At 44.0% G+C, this 20,263-nt stretch overlaps 1 pseudogene across 1 annotated transcript in view; it reads right to left on the bottom strand.

Annotated features, from left to right (window-relative positions):
* LOC146382153 (rab3 GTPase-activating protein catalytic subunit-like) overlaps window positions 1–20,263 on the bottom strand; it is a 43,825-nt pseudogene that overhangs the window by 16,816 nt on the left and 6,746 nt on the right. Inside the window, exons 7-18 of the transcript XR_014801210.1 lie at window positions 15,350–15,515; window positions 14,268–14,367; window positions 11,697–11,777; window positions 11,444–11,512; window positions 10,412–10,485; window positions 9,598–9,690; window positions 9,285–9,457; window positions 8,582–8,683; window positions 8,232–8,404; window positions 3,170–3,224; window positions 2,537–2,860; window positions 1,298–1,435 (exon numbers count right to left, since the gene is read on the bottom strand). The product of XR_014801210.1 is annotated as a rab3 GTPase-activating protein catalytic subunit-like (transcript). The remainder of the gene's footprint in view (window positions 1–1,297; window positions 1,436–2,536; window positions 2,861–3,169; window positions 3,225–8,231; window positions 8,405–8,581; window positions 8,684–9,284; window positions 9,458–9,597; window positions 9,691–10,411; window positions 10,486–11,443; window positions 11,513–11,696; window positions 11,778–14,267; window positions 14,368–15,349; window positions 15,516–20,263) is intronic.

Here is a 20,263-nt window from a genome sequence, read left to right as displayed (position 1 = left end):
TTTCTGTTCTTTGTCTGTGAAGGTTGTCAGTCATCCAGGTCATCGTAGTCAAAGGAGCTTGCAAAGAAAAGCGTCTGGACTTCTTTAAGTTTACTTGAAGACGTTTCACCTCTCATCCGAGAAGCTTCTTCAGTTCTAAGGTCAAATGGTGGAGAGTCCCAGATATAAACCTAGTGGGAGTATCCCCCCACAAGGGACAAAAGGACCCCCTGATGATCCTCTAATCGCCTGAGCCAAGGTGTGAAACTGGGTGTGGGTCCCAATCAGCCAGAGTTTCGGGTGTGTTCATTGTGAAACCTGGCCCCACCTTATCATGCGAATTCCTGAGGTCAGATGGCCCAGGATGTGAGTGGGCGTTAAGGCGTCTGGGAAGGGATCTCAAAACTGGATTATAGATGGCAGAGAGTTGGTGTCGTAAACCCCCGCCTCTGTTCAAAGATGGTCGCTCACAGTGGACATAGATGGCTTCTTTCACTCCTCTTTCAAACCATCTGTCCTCTCTGTCCAAAATGTGAACATTGGCATCCTCGAAAGAGTGACCTTTGACCTTTAGATGCAGATGGACTGCTGAGTCTTGTCCTGTGGAGGTGGCTCTTCTGTGTTGTGCCATGCGCTTGTGAAGTGGCTGTTTGGTCTCTCCAATGTAGAGGTTTGGGCATTCCTCGCTGCACTGTACAGCATACACCACGTTGTTAAGTCTGTGTTTTGGCGTTTTGTCTTTCGGGTGAACCAGTTTTTGTCTGAGCGTGTTGCTGGGTCTGAAATGCACCGGGATGTCATGCTTGGAGAAAACTCTCCTAAGTTTTTCTGATACACCGGCTACATAGGGGATGACAATGTTGTTGCGTCCGTCCTTCTTATCCTCCCTCGTTGGTGTCTGGTCTTCTTTTCTGTGCCTCTTTGCTGACTTTAAGAACGCCCATTTAGGATAGCCGCACGTTTTGAGTGCTTCCTTTACATGTGTGTGTTCCTTCTTTTTTCCTTCAGGCTTCCTTCTGTTCTTTGTTTTGATTAAAGAATGTTAGCTACCGCTCGTCTGCAGGCTTTATTTAATGGAAAACTTCCACAACATGTGGCTAATGCTGAAGGGTAACGGGTGGCTGTAGCTCATTAGCAGGTCATCTACTGATCAGAAGGTCGTGGTTCAATCCCTGGTTCCTCCAGTCTGCAGGCCAAGTATCCTTAGCCAAGATACTAACCCCAAGCTGCTCTCCGATGTGTCCATCTAAGTGTGGATGTAAGACAGGAAGCACTAAGAAACTTAGGAGACAGCTGACCCAGAGTGTGTCCGACTCACTTTGAAGGACTCCATGTCAGATAGCAGACAGGCACTCTGCATCCGAGCACGCAGGTGGGTACCTTCAGCTGATGTGCCCAGTTTGGTCAGTACCTCTGACTGCTCTGCTAACAGGTCCTCTGTCATTGGAGCTGGTTCCTGAAAATGAAACATGATGCACAGATATCAGACTCAGTCAGCTTCAGCTGAGGTTAATGACATTTCTGTGAACCACTTATATGAGATCTGCTTTCATGGTTTTGTCACACAAAGGTCGCCTCTGTACTGTTACAACCGCTTTCTTTTAGTTCTAATTATTAACTGCACGTCTTTGAACATGGAGCGAGTGGGGTTGGGTTAACTCTGACTCTAAACTGCCCACAGGTGTGAATGAGAGCATAAATCAGAGGTGTCCAACTCCAGGCCTCGAGGGCCGGTGTCCTGCAGGTTTTAGATGTGTCTTTGATCCAACACAGCTGATTAAATGGCTAAATGACCTCCTCAACATGTCTTGGGTTAGGGCTATCCTTTGTTGCTAGTTAGCCTGACCTGTATCCCCAATGTTAAGTTTGTACATTGTATGTATGGTCGATTAGGTCAGCGGTCCCCAACCTTTTTTGCGCCACGGACCGGTTTATGCCCGACAATATTTTCACGGACCGGCCTTTAAGGTGTCGCGGATAAATACAACAAAATAAAAGTAGTACTGGTACCGAAAAAAATAAGATTCATAACACACGTGAAAAGACCCAGGAAAACCGAGTAAACGATAAAAACGATAACAAAATAACGCTGAAAGCCGATAAAAACCCTGAAAACCAAACATTTCACACCTGAGCCTCAACTCTCGCGGCCCGGTACCAAACGACTCACGGACCGGTACCGGTCCGAGGCCCGGGGGTTGGGGACCACTGGATTAGGTCATCTCAGCTGCAGGCAACCAACAAATAAAGCTTATCCTTATCGTGGAAGTTCTCCAGAGGCTGAACTAATCATCTGATTCAGGTGTGTTGACACAGGGTGAGATCTGCAGGACGCCGGCCCTCGAGGCCTGGAGTTGCCCACCCCTGGGATAAATGTTTGTCTGTCTCTCTGTGTTCGCCCTGCGACTGGCGACCTGTCCAGGGTGAACCCCGCCTCTCGCCCTATGGTATGGGATAGGCTCCACCCCGTGTGACCCCGACTATTATTTTCAACATGCTGTATTTGGAATAAATAACAGCATATGATGTGTTTGCACAGTGAGGCAGTGACTCTGACCTGTGTGACGGGAACATAGAGAGGCTCTGCAGAGTTGAGCAGAGTCATGTTGTTGTAGGGGTGCAGCCTGCCCTCAGTTTGTGTCGCCTCAGTCTCGCCCTGGTCACTCAGGCACTCGAAGAATTCCTCCTCGCTGTCACTCCACGAGTCCCAGGATTTTCCTTGAGACATCTCTCTTGTTGAACTGGAAGCACTGGTTGCACACTCTGGTCCTTGGCGGCTCTTCTGGCAGGCACCTGAGACCCTGTGTTCCTTTTCTTTCCCCTCGGGTACCTTGTGAGATTCATCTCTGGCCTTCTTCCTTTCGATACAACAATTCAGCATCTGTCCAGGAACAAAAACTCTTTTCACACATGGAAACATAACACTGCTACTTGTGTTCAACAGACAACACGACATGAACAGGTGTTTGGGAGTTTGAAGATGCTGTATCACACTGAGCATCAGCTCTCAGAATTCATTTTTCTCTTTATCACCTAAACATGGTTCCAATTATCAAAGTTAACACAACACTTTTGATAAACCACTGGAATTAAAGTTGCAAGTCTACAAATGTGCATGATGTTGTTTTTTGTCTTTTAAATCGTTCGATTAGTCCTTGCACTTTGTGCACTTTGTGCACTGTGTGGCTACCTGGAACTTCTGATGCAAAAGACAACAGCGAAGATCAGGAGCTCCACCTGCCAGCCTGCAGATTAGGAAGCACAGAGATGGATATGAGTGAACACCAGTGTGTTAACAGAGAAACAAATACTGCTTAAACAATTTCAAGCAAAGTTTTAGTTAGAGCACGGCACAAACACTGCAGGGGCTTTTGTGCCTGGTATTATGTACTTGGAGTTGGATCTTTACATTTTGGTCATTTGTCTGTTATTAGAGACGGACGGAGAGCCAACATGACTGACAACAACACCAAAGCCCGATTCTAAAGTGTCGGCTCAGCTGCACAGCTGAAGCTGGACAAAGTACAGACATCCAGCATTTGACTTTATTTATATGGCACAGGATAAGAACCACAGAGTGCTTCACAATAATATGAAACAGCACAAATCTAGTTCAAAGCCAGGCTAAATAAATGAGTCTCAAGCTGCTGTTTATAAAAATAAATGCAATCAAGGCAACATAATGACGGAGGCAAAGCACTCCACAGCCTGGGGCCCCGCTCTGACAGATCCATCTCCTCTGGTCTCAAAATGTGTTTCTGTCTTCTGTCTGTGTCCAAGTCAACAGTCTAACGAGGTCCCACAAATGTCTGCAAATAGGTTCTGCTCTTCCATGAAGTCCTTTGAGATCCCGACTGAAATCGGCTGATGCCAATATCTGCTGAGTGTTGGCCACGAATAAAGCAGCAATAACAGAGTTCAACGAGAACAACAACTTTTCATTATCACTTATTCTTCACTCTCTCCACAGCTGACGGACCAACAGCAGCACACAGAGGACAGTGGTACCAGATACTTTGTATGCCGTCACCATCTGACAGCAGGCAGAGGAGCTCCAGGGCTGAAAATATATCCTCAACCTCAGGTTCAACTAACGAACTGACCCAGTCACAGACTTCCTTTGGAGTATCATTCCCAAGTTCAAGCACAGCCCCTAGTCCCACTTCTTAGAAAGGGAAACCGCTACTGCAGTCTGCTTATCCCGAGGTGGGAAACCAGGACAGTCCAACAACATCCACAGACTCAGTGGGACTCGCACCTCCAGCCCAGGAGTCCTGCCACCAAAGAGTCATGTAACTCGTCACAGACCTCGCCAATTAATATCAAATCAAATATCAGCTGGTTCAGTCCCAACTGATGGTCTCATTATTCAGGTTTCACACAACAAACGTCTCATGACGGGTAAAAACAACGAGCTCTCTCAAGACTTTTGCAAAACATGCTGGTGGCAGTGGTCACAGAAGAACTACTGAAGGTTCCAGCGCACTTTTGGTAAAGTGGAAAGAATATTATTTCACCATAAATGGGCCACGACCAGGTGCTTCCCACAAGATTTCACACATACCAGTGTAAAGAATTATCAGAAGAGTCAAGGCCCAGTTATGAAGAGCCACAGAAAGGCCTGGAATCAGCAGGTACGACTGTTTCAAAGAAAACAATATGTGCGCAAGAGCCACAGAAAAAAAGAGAAGCGTGAAGTGTGTTTAAAGTTTGCTGAACAAGTCAGTGAAACGCTGGCAGAATATTATCATCTGCATTCATAAAGTATCCACAGGCGTCTCTGCCTGCTCTCCTGTACACTCATGAGTTCACACCTACCTGCCCCTCTAACACCATCGTTACATTTGCTGATGATGCGACAATCATCAGTGGAGAAGACGGCGAACAGGCAGGAGGTTAAAAACCTAACAGGCTGCTGCAATGAACACAACCGTCTGCTCAGCGGCATCAAAACTAAGGAGATGTGACCTCAGCAGGGGGAAACACGTTCCTCTCCACATCAAGCAGACTGTGTTCAGCGAGTGTCCTCGTTCCTGGGGACTCACATAGCTGAGGACCTCTCATGGTCCAAAGTCAAAGACTCCACCTCAGGATGCTGAGGAGGAGGAGGAACCATCTGGAGAAGAAAGTCTTGGTGGCTTTTTTACCACAGCACCATAGTGTGTCCCCACCTACTGCTAACAGCTCGGTGGGTCATTAAGACAGCACAGAAGAATAGTGCCTGTCCCTTTCCTTCCCTGGAGGACATGGTCAGCACTCGCTGTCTCAGGAGAGCCAATCAAATCTCATCTCATCCTGGACAGCACCTGTTCAAGAAACAGGACAGCCAGGCTAAGAAAACAGCTTTTCCCCTGGACCATCGATCACTGAACACTAAGCTCAGTGAATGGACCGAGTGAGCCTCCCTCCTGCCTGAGACACTCCTGTGTAACATTCAGTATAATGTTCACTAATGCTGCCAAATGTAAGCTTACATCTAATACAAAACACCAGCATAACACGGGACAATTACACCCTCCCTCCATGGCTGCTGCCATCCAACCAGTGCAATACTCCTCTGGTTAAATGGTAAATGGACTGGTTCTTATATAGCGCTTTTCTACGCTTCTGAGCACTCAAAGCGCTTTACACAACTTGTGCATTCACCCATTCGCACAAGCACATTTTTCTAGGTGCTTTCTAAGTAACATTCTCTCTCACACACACACGCGCGCACACACACACGCACACACGCGCGCACACACACACACACACGCACACACACTCCGATGAACGCATCGGAGAGCAATTTGGGGTTAGTATCTTGCCCAAGGATATTTGGCATGCAGACTGGGGGAAGCCAGGAATTGAACCACCAACCTTCCGATCAGTAGACGACCCGCTCTACCGCCTGAGCTGCAGCCACCCTATTTTATTGCTATTTTATTCAGTTTGACGAATGACTGATGAGTGTAAGCAGGTAAGAATGTATGTACGCTCTGCTCCAGTGTAATGCATAGGTACAACAATACGCTTTAACTTTAATATAGTTTGGTCACATAATTCAATTCAATTCAATAAAACTTTATTGATCCTGAAGGCTGACCCCGATGGATATTGGGTTAAGGCTGCCGACCTTTGCCAGCGCCATCTTACCCTTCTGACCATACATACATGACACAAACATCACATGGGGAAGACAGGTCAGAGAGGTATAACAATGGAAAATGCACCACATGAGGAAAGATAAGGAGAAAAAAATAACTCACCCCAGACTGAGCTCCAACAGGGAGATCAGTTTGAGAACAGAAAAAACACCTCTGCACATGAAAAAACTCTTAATACACCAAAGAAACACATGACAAGCAACAGGGATGGGTAAAGGGTGAGAGACAGCCAGTGTAGACAGTACATCCGGGCCTGCGTGCGCTGGTCTCCTTGATCCACCGTCAGCATCGAAGGGGAATAAGCGTCGAAGGCGTTTGGAGGGGGAGGGGGGAGGAGTGTACATCTGCATGTGTATATATGTCTGTGTAAGTGTGTGCGTGTCCAGAGTTCAGCTGAGACAGTGTCCTCCTCCCTGCCAGGCTAAGTAAACAGTCTTCCAGCCAACCCAGGTGGCCTTGCATGGAGTGGGAGGAACAGTCTAAACACAGTCGTTATCAGGGAGTTTTTGTTCGGCTCCAGCCTTGAGCCCACAGCTGGCGCCGAAGGGGTATCCGCATAAGTGATGGAGGTTTTTACTTTAGTGCGAACAGCTCATATGAATTTCAAAGCTGTTCTAACACTCCGACACTGGTCTCTCAATCTCCCGTTGGAGAGCCGTGAGCTTCTCCATGATGTTATCAAACTTGCGCTCCGTGATGTTGTCATTCTTGTGCTCAGAGAGCCGATTCTGAGACCTCACGACTGTTAACTCAAAAGACACGACGTCGTAGTCTCACTCCAAGCGCTTTATTTGTTACGCCATTTTTCTCCACACCAACAACAACCCTTCGCGGGCAACAGTACTCTCGCAATATAACAGAAAATAACAAGTTAACAACGACCGCAGTGAGCTTCTCCAAGATGTGATCCAATTTGCACTCAGAAGTCTTATTCTGAGTATTCACAGCAGCCGTAAGCTTCTCCAAGATCTTATCCATGCTGCGTTCAATGAGCCCATTTTGAGAAACTCACGCCTCTTCCCATCGTTTGAATCCCAGCAGGCAGCCTTGTGGGGGTTTGAACAGCCGGTTCCGCTTTCTTAATTCTTCGATAAGCCAGGGCCAAGCCAGCTCCAATCAGCCAGAACCCTGTTATCATGGTTCCGAATAGGTAGATATCTTCAGCACTCAGGCTCACCCGAGCCCAGACTTCTCGTTGAGAAAGGGGTGTCAATTGCATTCAGGGACCAGTTGATCCAATCCATAATTCCTCTTTTAGGTTTTAGAGAACAGACTGTGAGAGACTGTTCCAGGGAAAAGTAATACAAAAAACACGAGACTAAACAAGCACACAAGAGGCTAAGCAGGGAAGATAAGGGAGAGGAGAAAAGTGCGACTGCCTTTGTTAAGAGCAAAACTCTTTGAATGCTGTAAACACACCGTGTTTGGGTGGCTTCATCCCAAAAACACCACAGCAACACTGAAGGCTGGAGGTGGGAGCATTATGATTTTGATGTTCCCAAAAAAATGTGTGATTGCTTAGAAAAGTTATGCATAAAAACTTTATAACAAGCTGCAAAAGGGACTGAGACATTAAATATAACTCCAGGAAGGATGAATGGAGACATTGTTGATTAAAATCTGCTGCCATCTACCAGGATGATGAAGATGAAACAAGGATGGATGTTTCAGCAAGACCATGATCACAAACACAGCCAATGGAAACTGTTGGTTTCAGAGAAATCAAGTAAAGCTACTGGAACGGCCCAGCCAGTCACCTGAGCCGAATCTGTGGGAAGGATCCACGGAGCATTCGGGATCTATAGACTGTTTGTGTGGTGAGTGGGTCAAAGTCATGAGCAATGATGGGACTGGTTTCTCCATACAGAAGCTGCCATGAACTGTCATTACCAATATTTGTATAAAGTAATAAATAAATGTCTGTGTGTTTAATGTCCCTGTGTTACCGACATCTGGTGATAATTTCACATCAAAGCACCTTTAGAAATATATTTGCTTAGAGAACTGCTGACGTGTTCAATACTTATTTTACCTGCTATAAAATGAAAATGTTAATATGTGTGACATCTTTAAAATCAAAGCAGCACGAGCCTGTGAGGTACCCACCCACAAACAAGATGGTTATTTTCCCACCGGTAACGCAACTCAAGGACAAACTCCTGCCAGAGGTGTCCAACAGCCCGCAGCCCACCGTAGTAATAGTTGACCAGACACACACACAGAGCCAGACGGTAGGTCAGACTGTCACTGGGGGCTGACTTCAGCTGGTGGGAAAGGTTCTACAACGAGGGAAAAGACCAGCATGAAACCAAACAGCAGGACACCAAATTTAATACATTCTAATAAAAATCCTGACAAAGTACTGACAGCACTGAGCCTGTCTTCACTCTGAAACTTATACTGGACCTGACCTGAGTGTAACCTTGAGTGTGCGAGTGGTGAAGAGGCAAACATACATAATCAGAGGTTTTCTCTTGCTCCGATGTCCCACTGGAGTTGGACAGCTGAGTGTTATTCTTACAGTCAGACTTCTCCACAGCAGCATCTGGAAACAGATACTGAGACACAAACACAAATAAACAAGTCTGTCATTTAGAAACTCTGTTGTTTTATAGATGTTAGAAGAATTAAACAAGTGGAGCTCACGTAGTCATCACTTCACGATAAAACACAGGATGCTGATCGCTCAGTGGCAAAAGCAGGACGTGACCAGAAGTAGACAATAAAAATAAGAACGCTGCCTGATATCCTGTTTAAGATGACGCTCTTGTGCTTTACTGAGCTGCTGTCAGATGGGATCAATATCTGTGGCCAGCACTCTAAGACATAAATGCAATTACGGCTGTAGTTTTAAGATTCAAGGCTGTCTTAGCTCGAGCTCGACCTGCTGAGTGTGACGGGCTCAACAGTAACCAGGAAGGAAAAACTGTTTGTGAAAAGAAGCAGAGGAGCCACATCAGTACGAGTCAAACTACCACACGCTCCGAGGTCTCTGCTGCTCTGAATATCACGCTCACCGTCTCCTAACACGGGATCCACACCTCTTCTGTCAGAATCAGTTTCCTCATAAAATGAGCTGAAACCATTAAAACTCAGTCAAGTATTAGTCAACTCCGACTAGTTAATGCCTTTTAAACAGGTTACATGATTAACTCTTACCAGAAGGACAGAATTGAGTATCTCGGTGTTAAGGGGCGACTCATCGATGCGTCGATGGCGGCGAATGTGCTTCCGGGCACTGTGCACCATGTTGGAGACGGACAGTTTGGAAATGGGCACAGTTGCTGCTGGCTCGGTCAGCTTGGACAAAGCAGAGCTGATATCACTGTTTTCTACAGACGACAAACACATCCAAGAGTTTCTGTTCAATTACTGAGGCCCGGGTCAGCACAGATGCCCAGATCTCCCAGTAAGCTACGCACGTTTCCAGAATGCAGTATGGTCACTCAACAAGTAAAGCCAGGAACCTGACCTTTGCCCTCATCTTCAGCGTATCCTCTTCCAGGAATCTCCTCTGTAGACTCAGTCCTACAGCAGAGTTTAAAGAGCTCTGTCACAGCCTCACCTACAGGGAACGAAAACAGTTACTGACCTGATATTTTCTTATTCAAACTTTTCATGAAGCACACGCTTCAGCACAGCGAAGCAGGACAACATCTGTGTAACATTTTCTAAATCATGGACGTGGCAACAAAAGAAAAGTCCACTTTACATCACATGTAAAGTGCTTGGGGCTGTCATGAGAGGCGGGGCACACCCTGGACAGGTCGCCAGTCTGTCGCAGGGCAAACACAGAGACAGACATTCACACCGTGGGAAATTTAGAGCCCCAATGAACCTGTCCCCACTAACTGCATGTCTTTGGACTGTGGGAGGAAGTGGGAGGCCCACACAGAGAACAATGAGGAAAAAAGACACTTTATTTGTCCTTTACTATGTTCTTTCTATCGGTAGCTTGATTACATCCGTCTTATCTGCTGCGTATCATTTGATGCATGAATTTTAGCCTCTTGGCTTAGAAATAGTTTCCTCTGTGCTGTTTGGACAAAAAACAAAGCCATAAAAAGTCTTCACACATCACACAACAATGTGTATGTTTGTAATGGATCCAAGTGTATTAGTAACCAGAAAAATACTACATTAAGGTCAGTGCACTTAATGCACTGACCTTAATGTAGTATGTAGCGGTGTGTTTGAAATCTGTACTGACTAGTAAAACCTCTGTGGTCTGCCCCAAAGCATCATGGTCTCTGTCCCTGAGTGTCCCACTGATCAGTTTAACTTACCCAGTAAACACTGAGGATTTTCAGCCGTCCTGACTCGAACTGACCAGTGAGGAGCTTGAAGAGGGTCGAGGTCACTGTTGGGTGATAAACAGAGTAAACAGTAGAGGAGAGTTTCTGATACACTTTTAGTTAAAGGGTTTTTATAAGTAATGAGTCATGTTTGATTACATGTGACGTAGTCCTTCACCAGTAATCAAGATAATTACACATGTAAGCATTTCCTTATGTCACACTCAGTTTGTCCCTTCATGCACAAGCTTGTTAGACCTGTGCCAGCTCTGTTTGGGCCTTACAATCAAACCCATGTACGTTTACCCTTTTAATAAACTGCTCCACCCATTTCCTACTTTACGAGTGAAATATGAAGCAATGCAGTGTGTACACGGATGCAACACTCAGTGCTCAGCGCAGCGTTTTGTGTGCTATAGTGCAAGTGAACAGCTCACTCCCATCAAAGCTTTCCCATTGGATCGTTAACACAAACACCAAATGTCAGGAGGACATGCGCCTCAAACTGGAGTTGTCTTTCTAGCCCGGGTACCTCATCACTCAGTGTGGTGCACTTTAGCCCACGCTAGCATCAGCTGTGGTCACTGGCTGACTGGTGCTGGTTTCTATGGGCTCAGATTGTGGTCATTTGTACTTGTAAATCAAATGTGTAGTTGTGAGCTTTGTAACCTTGTAAGCCAGAATATCTGAAGATTTTATGTTTGTGCATCTACAGATGAGAATTTGTGTGTTTGTAAAAAATATTTACACGAGTTACAATTTTTTTTGTTAAGGTCGTCTTACAGACACAAAGCAACAAACTGTGTGTAAAACTCTGCGCTCAGGTCCCCTGGCAGTGTGTGAGTTTGAACTCACAAGTACAAAATATTTATGACCACAATTTGAGCCCATCGGTTTCCTCGTGGCTCAGCTGGTGACACAGTTGCAGTGAGGCTGAGTGTTGCGAGGTAACAAAACGATCTAGCTGGTATGTTGCAGCTGCTCTTAGTACAGTACACCAGAACACTGCACACACAGCCTTACCTGTACACGTCATTATCCACAACTATGCCTTCAGTAAGATGAGGCCAGGTTGTTGTGAGATGAAGTTCACTACAAAAGTGAAAAACAGAAACACAGTAACAGCAAACAAAGTAAGTCTTCCTCAGACCCACAGATAAGGATGACGATGAAGAGGCTCCGAGACCATGTGATAAGCAACAAAGCCGTCACACCGACTGCTCAGTGTGCAGAAAACATGTGACTGTAATTTTTAGAAAGTATCATCAGTTTTTACCTTATTGGCTCCTCACAGGCACCGAATGGAAACTTCCCAAACTCCACCCCCCCACCTCGCCACCAAGGAGCGCATCACAATCTGCCAGAAAAAACACAAAAAACTGAATAATCGTCCAAACAGCAGAGCAGGCAGTCTGTCACCAGAGCCCACCCAGGGCTTCCTCACAGTCAGGGAGTTCAGTAACACAACCAACCTCTGTTTGTGAGCGCACACACACACACACGTAAAACATATTGAATGCATCACCAATTGTCTACATATATTTCTAAAGGTGATGTTCACATGAAATTCTCACTAGATGTTGGTAACAACCCATCCAATCCACACATGCAGAGAAACAACTTTAAACTATACAAACTATAAATCAAACAATATAACAAATAAACTCGATGTATTGTGAGTTTTTCTACGTACGATGGTGAAAATTCAAAATCCTGCTCCTCACATCAAGGTCTTAAATAAGGCTTTGCCAATCCAGGCCTCGAGGGCCGGTGTCCTGCAGGTTTTAGATCTCACCCTGGGTCTACACACCTGAATCAAAGGATTAGTTCATTACCAGGCCTCTGGAGAACTTCAAGACATGTTGAGGAGGTGATTTAGCCGTTTAAATCATCTGTGTTGGATCAAGGACACATCTAAAACCTGCAGGACACCGGCCCTCGAGGCCTGGAGTCCGATGTCTGTGTCTTAAATAATCAGGCCCCATCTTATCTTAATGACCTTGTAGTACCATATCACCCTATTAGAGCACTTCGCTCTCGCTCTGCAGGCCTACTTGTTGTTCCTAGAGTATTTAAAAGTAGAATGGGAGGCAGAGCCTTCAGTTTTCAGGCCCCTCTTCTGTGGAACCAGCTTCCAGTTTGGATTCAGGAGACAGACACTATCTCTACTTTCAAGATTAGGCTTCAAACTTTCCTTTTTGCTAAAGCATATAGTTAGGGCTGGACCAGGTGACCCTGAATCCTCCCTTAGTTATGCTGCAATAGACGTAGGCTGCCGGGGGATTCCCATGATGCATTGAGTTTTTCTTCTTCACTCACTATGTGTTAACAGACCTCTCTGTATTGAATCATATCTGTTATTAATCTCTGTCTCTCTTCCACAGCATGTCTTTATCCTGTCTTCCTTCTCTCACCCCAACCAATCACAGCAGATGGCTCCGCCCCTCCCTGAGCCTGGTTCTGCTGGAGGTTTCTTCCTGTTAAAAGGGAGTTTTTCCTTCCCACTGTCCCCAAAGTGCTTGCTCATAGGGGGTCATATGATTGTTGGGTTTTTCTCTGTATCTATTATTGTACAATCTACTGTGCAATATAAAGCACCCTGAGGCGACTGCTGTTTTGATTTGGTGCTGTATAAATAAAACTGAACTGAATTGAACAGGTAAAAATATGGCGACATCAGGAGTTTCAGACGGTGAGAGAATGAATCTCGCTGCAAAAGAAACGATGTTTTAAACCCTGCATGTCAACGTCTCCCTGCACACCAAGCAAACATTAAATAAACTGTTTTATAGTCACTGTCTCGACTTGTTTCTGTAATTTGATGTCATCCATTTTTTTTATTTTGCCATTTTTATAAGAACAACAGAGCAGCTTTTTCATTTCAGTCGTTTTATTTTGACTCATGATTTTTTTCTTGACGTCGTTTTTTGTTGCTGTGATCTTTTGATGTTAAAGTCTAGTGTTGACCACAGAAAGAGACTTACTGTGATTATACTGTAATCTGTGAAAATCCTCTGTGTGCAGCTGATGGTTAAAAGAAAACATTTCAGTTCATTCAGATCATTTTTATGTTGACAATAGAAAACCATCCTGAATGGTCGGTTTGAATAAGTGCAAATTTAGATCCTATATGGTTGAAAATAACTTAAACATATCGTGATTTATTTCGTGTTTTGTGATATAGCAAAAAAATATTGTGATATTACATTTTCCTCATATCACCCAGCGCTACCATAGATGTCCGTACATGACGTCTAACAATGAAGAATGACACGGGGGAAATGTATTGGACAGAAAGAAAGGTGCAAAAAGACACATTTATGAGTAATTACAGAGCAATCCTGCCACTTAGTGCAAATTAATATCAGCCGGTTCAGTCCCAACTATGGCCTCATTAGCCAGGTTTCACACAAGAAGCGTCTCATGATGGGTAAAACCAACAAGCTCTCTCAAGACCTTTGCACACTTAAGACTGATGGCATCGGCTACAGAAGAACTTCTAAGTTACTGAAGGTTCCAGTGAGCACTGTTGGGTCCATAAACCTGGCGTTGCCCCTGCAGGGTTTTTATTTATTTACGATAAACCAGCCACGACCAAGCGCTCCCCACACGCTTTCAGACAGACGAGTGAAAAGACTTATCAGAAGAACGAGCTGGAACCAGCAGGTACAATCGTTCCACAGGAAACAACATGACCTGCATCACACACACGACTCCTAAAAGCCACTGGCAGGGTTTCTGGATGTCAGCCACTTGCTGACATGTATTTAAAAAAATTAAATAATTTCTTAATAATAATATTACATTTTTCTATTTGTGTATTAATGACATGACATGTACTGCCTACCTGGAGGCTGCTGCGGCCATGAATACTGCTGCCAGTCTTGGAGCACGTAGGTGAAGCGAATGGCGATGTTGACTGGAGGCAGAGGGAACAGGGAACAACCCTGATGACAACAGGAAGACATCAGCTCATGTTTATGGTAACAAGCTGCAGCATTGACCTCTCTGTACAGGCGTGGATTACACCTCGTCATTGTCGGCTGTTTCTGGGAACATACTGAACACATTTAACCCTCATGTGTGGATGATGACAACATCAATCAGGATTTTTATTCTTCTTTAGGAATGAATATAAGATTTTTGAACTTCATTTTTTAAATGTCCACTTAGGTGGACAACATAGGTTTTGACTTATGAAGGGTATGGAGACATCAGTGTGTAGTGTTTCTGTGCAAGTTTACCATCAACACCAACACAAATACAAGAAAACAGCCTTTGAATAGCTGCAGACCACTGTGCATGAAAGGGTTAAACAACACGATGTCTGGGAATCCATTGTGTTTCCAGGAATAGGAATAAACAAAGTTCAAACAAACTGATCATTAAACCAACATCCACTTCCTAACAGTCTTTATTTTATTCACAAATTAACTCCACAAAAATCCAGAAACCGAATTTACACAGAATTAGACGTCTTCTTCTTCCTCTTCTGTTTTTCCAGTGTTCACATAACTAAGCAGTGTGCTGTACTGTTATCAACCTGCTCTTTGATGAACTATTGCAAGAATATATTCTTATTATAAGATAAGATGTTTGTTATTTTCAAGTTGAATACAGTTTTTGTGTGACTGTCAGAGCACAGGAGGAGGAGGAGGAGAGACTGTACATGAGCAGGAAAAACCAGATGAATAAATGTTTTAGAAAATACATTTACATGCACTTCGTGGATGCTTTTATGATTATTAGTTGCATTTAACAGGATTCACATTGTCCTAAAATCGTCTGGAACAGGATGCTGAGGTGATACTTGTAGAACATGGGTACATGACGCTCTGTGGCTGCACAATTTTAATTTTTCTTTATTAAAAACAAACAAACAACCTTGAAATATGATCCATATAAAGATGTTTGTTCCAGAGCACTTACTATCTTAGATTTGAAGATGTCGAGCAGGCCGGACAGGTGGTTGTACGGCACGGGCGCTCGACGCAGGTGAACGATCTCAAAGTCGGTGCGCACGCCTGGTCCTTTGCACTCTCCGGCATACATCCGCCTCCACTTCTGCTGGATCTGCACAAACATCGGCACCTGACTGAACACAAGATAAACAGGAGAAGGCATTACTAGCAGGATCTCTGGTACACGCCCGACATCCAGCTTCAGTTTCTCTCAACCAGCAACAATCCAGCTAAACTGAACAGCCCGACTGAAACACAGAGCAACAAGCTACAGAACTGCATTGTACTGGCATGTATGTCAGCACTGTCACTGCACGGACCACTGAGTGCTACACAGACTGGTTTTAATATGTTGTGTTCATTGGCGTAATCTGGGGCTGCAGCAATTCATCACTTCTAAAAAAATCCTCCAAACCAATTCTTTGCTGCGATGCAGCGATGCAGCGTGCTCTGTAGCACAGACTTGTTCAACGATGTAAACGTGTGTGAGGGATAGGTCAGTAGGTAGAGTGGCTGCCCCGGGATCAGAAGGTTGGGGGTTTGAATCAAGTGAAAAGCTAAGCTGAGGTACCCCTGAGCAAGGTCCCTACACACTCCCCAGGCGCTGCATTGGGTGAATGGGTTAAATGCAGAGTTATTTCCCTACGGCCTACGGGGACTAACACATATACATTATTCAGCCACATTTGTGAGTATAAACAGACATGCAAACCAAACTTATTTAGGAGCAGCATGTGAATAAAAGGTCTGACAACATTAAGCCCACACATCCCCAGTGTTAAACAAAAACACTGACAACACAGCAGCAGTGATGATGACGCTGCACAGTTTGACGTGGAGCTGAAGTTTACACACTGACAGGAGCAAAGAGGCGTTACTGAGACGGTGAGCTCAGGTAAAGTGAAAGAAAACTTCTTTCAGCAGCGCTGCTCTCGTGATCATCATTAAAACCTTTATTCTGAAAGAGCTCGTCCTCCATCACAGCAGGAAAGCTACAGAAGTCAGGCTACATTCAAATATGTTGATGAACTATTCATTTAGTCTGATACCATGTTTACATGTCACAGCCTGCAACCGTCGCATTTTACCTGCAGCAAACAGGGGTGAGTCTAAAGGGGGGGGGCATGGGGTGGATGAGACCATGTTAATTTAAAGGCTTTTTAACATTTTTCAGATTGATAGTGAAATAATATAAAAATAAAAGCCAATCTAAATGTAAAACTCTTCTTCCAGTAGAATAACAATAATAATAATAAATTGTATTTATAAAGCGCCTTTCAAGACACCAAAGGACACTGTACAATAGATAAAAACACATAACAGAACACTGACACAATGAAGAGCAATAAAAACAAAAGTAAGAGATAAAATGAACAAACAGTGGATTCACAGTGAACATGCAGATTTGAACAGATGGGTTTTGAGTTCAATTCAATTCAATTCAATTCAATTTTATTTATATAGCGCCAAATCACAACAAAAGTCGCCTCAAGGCGCTTCATAGATACAGAGAAAAACCCAACAATCATATGACCCCCTATGAGCAAGCACTTTGGCGACAGTGGGAAGGAAAAACTCCCTTTTAACAGGAAGAAACCTCCGGCAGAACCAGGCTCAGGGAGGGGCGGCCATCTGCTGCGACCGGTTGGGGTGAGAGAAGGAAGACAGGATAAAAGACATGCTGTGGAAGAGAGACAGAGGTTAATAACAGATATGATTCAATGCAGAGAGGTCTATTAATACATAGTGAGTGAGAAAGGTGACTGGAAAGGAAAAACTCAATGCATCATGGGAATCCCCCAGCAGCCTACGTCTATTGCAGCATAACTAAGGGAGGATTCAGGGTCACCTGGTCCAGCCCTAACTATATGCTTTAGCAAAAAGGAAAGTTTTAAGCCTAATCTTGAAAGTAGAGATAGTTTCTGTCTCCCGAATCCAAACTGGAAGCTGGTTCCACAGAAGAGGGGCCTGAAAACTGAAGGCTCTGCCTCCCATTCTACTTTTAAATACTCTAGGAACAACAAGTAGGCCTGCAGAGCGAGAGCGAAGTGCTCTAATAGGGTGATATGGTACTACAAGGTCATTAAGATAAGATGGGGCCTGATTATTTAAGACCTTGTATGTGAGGAGCAGGATTTTGAATTCAATTCTGGATTTAACAGGAAGCCAATGAAGGGAAGCCAAAACAGGAGAAATATGCTCTCTCCTTCTAGTCCCTGTCAGTACTCTTGCTGCAGCATTTTGGATTAGCTGAAGGCTTTTCAGTGAGTTTTTTGGACATCCTAATAATAATGAATTACAGTAGTCCAGCCTGGAAGTAATAAATGCATGAACTAGTTTTTCAGCGTCACTCTGAGACAGGATATTTCTAATTTTAGAGATGTTGCGCAAATGGAAGAAAGCAGTCTTACATATTTGTTTAATATGTGCGTTGAAGGACATGTCCTGGTCAAAAATGACTCCAAGGTTCCTCACAGCGTTACTGGAGGCCAAGGTAATGCCATCCAGAGTATGAATCTGGTTAGATACCATATTTCTAAGATTTTCAGGGCCGAGTACAATAACCTCAGTTTGATCTGAATTAAGAAGCAGAAAGTTAGCGGCCATCCAGGTCTTTATGTCTTTAAGACATTCCTGCAGTTTAACTAATTGGTGTGTGTTATCTGGCTTCATGGACAGATAGAGCTGGGTGTCATCTGCATAGCAGTGAAAATGTATGCTATGTCTTCTAATGATGCTGCCTAAGGGAAGCATGTATAATGTAAACAGAATTGGTCCTAGCACTGAACCCTGTGGAACTCCATAATTAACCTCAGTGTGTGAAGAGGACTCTCCATTTACATGCACAAATTGGAGTCTATTAGATAGATATGATACAAACCACTGCAGTGCAGTACCTGTAATACCTACAGCATGTTCTAATCGCTCTAATAGGATATTATGGTCGACAGTATCGAACGCTGCACTGAGGTCTAGCAGGACAAGCACAGAGATGAGTCCACTGTCAGAGGCCATAAGAAGATCATTTGTAACCTTCACTAAAGCTGTTTCTGTGCTGTGATGAGCTCTGAAACCTGACTGAAACTCTTCAAATAAACCATTCCTCTGCAGATGATCTGTTAGCTGTTTGACAACTACTCTTTCAAGGATTTTTGATATGAAAGGAAGGTTGGAGATTGGCCTATAATTAGCTAAGACTGCTGGGTCTAGAGATGGCTTTTTGAGTAAAGGTTTAACCACAGCCAGCTTGAAGGCCTGTGGTACATAGCCGACCATTAGAGATAGGTTGATCATATTTAAGATCGAAGAATTAATCAATGGCAGGACTTCTTTGAGCAGTTTTGTAGGAATGGGGTCTAAAAGACACGTTGATGGTTTGGAGGAAGTAATTATTGAAGTTAACTCAGAAAGAGTTGAGATTTAAACTGGGGGAGAACCAGTTTCTTATATGTGGGGGCAGAGAGCTCCACAGCCTGGGAGCAGAGCAGCTATAAGCTCTGCTTCTCATGGTGGTGAGGCGGAAGCAAAGCACAGAAAGCTGGATAGAAGAAGCCAACCATCCCTTTAACGTTAACTAGTAATGACTTCATGAACTTCTTCACAAATAAAATTTTTATCATTAGAGAAAAAATTACCAGCAATCATCCCACAGATGTAATATTATCTACAGCTACTCTTAGTACCATTGCTGTTAAGTTAGACTCTTTTTCTCCAATTGATCTTTCTGAGTTAACTTCAATAATTACTTCCTCCAAACCATCAACGTGTCTTTTAGACCCCATTCCTACAAAACTGCTCAAAGAAGTCCTGCCATTAATTAATTCTTCGATCTTAAATATGATCAACCTATCTCTAATAATCGGCTATGTACCACAGGCCTTCAAGCTGGCTGTAGTTAAACCTTTACTCAAAAAGCATCTCTAGACCCAGCAGTCTTAGCTAATTATAGGCCAATCTCCAACCTTCCTTTCATATCAAAAATCCTTGAAAGAGTAGTTGTCAAACAGCTAACAGATCATCTGCAGAGGAATGGTTTATTTGAAGAGTTTCAGTCAGGTTTCAGAGCTCATCACAGCACAGAAACAGCTTTAGTGAAGGTTACAAATGATCTTCTTATGGCCTCTGACAGTGGACTCATCTCTGTGCTTGTCCTGCTAGACCTCAGTGCAGCGTTCGATACTGTCGACCATAATATCCTATTAGAGCGATTAGAACATGCTGTAGGTATTACAGGTACTGCACTGCAGTGGTTTGTATCATATCTATCTAATAGACTCCAATTTGTGCATGTAAATGGAGAGTCCTCTTCACACACTGAGGTTAATTATGGAGTTCCACAGGGTTCAGTGCTAGGACCAATTCTGTTTACATTATACATGCTTCCCTTAGGCAGCATCATTAGAAGACATAGCATACATTTACACTGCTATGCAGATGACACCCAGCTCTATCTGTCCATGAAGCCAGATAACACACACCAATTAGTTAAACTGCAGGAATGTCTTAAAGACATAAAGACCTGGATGGCCGCTAACTTTCTGCTTCTTAATTCAGATCAAACTGAGGTTATTGTACTCGGCCCTGAAAATCTTAGAAATATGGTATCTAACCAGATTCATACTCTGGATGGCATTACCTTGGCTTCCAGTAACACTGTGAGGAACCTTGGAGTCATTTTTGACCAGGACATGTCCTTCAACGCACATATTAAACAAATATGTAAGACTGCTTTCTTCCATTTGCGCAACATCTCTAAAGTTAGAAATATCCTGTCTCAGAGTGACGCTGAAAAACTAGTTCATGCATTTATTACTTCCAGGCTGGACTACTGTAATTCATTATTATCAGGATGTCCAAAAAACTCACTGAAAAGCCTTCAGCT

Source organism: Perissodus microlepis, chromosome 8 (genome assembly GCF_051167445.1).
Source record: "Perissodus microlepis isolate ML-2025 ecotype Zambia chromosome 8, ASM5116744v1, whole genome shotgun sequence".
Lineage (NCBI taxonomy): Eukaryota > Metazoa > Chordata > Actinopteri > Cichliformes > Cichlidae > Perissodus > Perissodus microlepis.
Note: the sequence above shows the minus strand (reverse complement) of the source record. Positions and strands in the feature narration are given on the sequence as shown.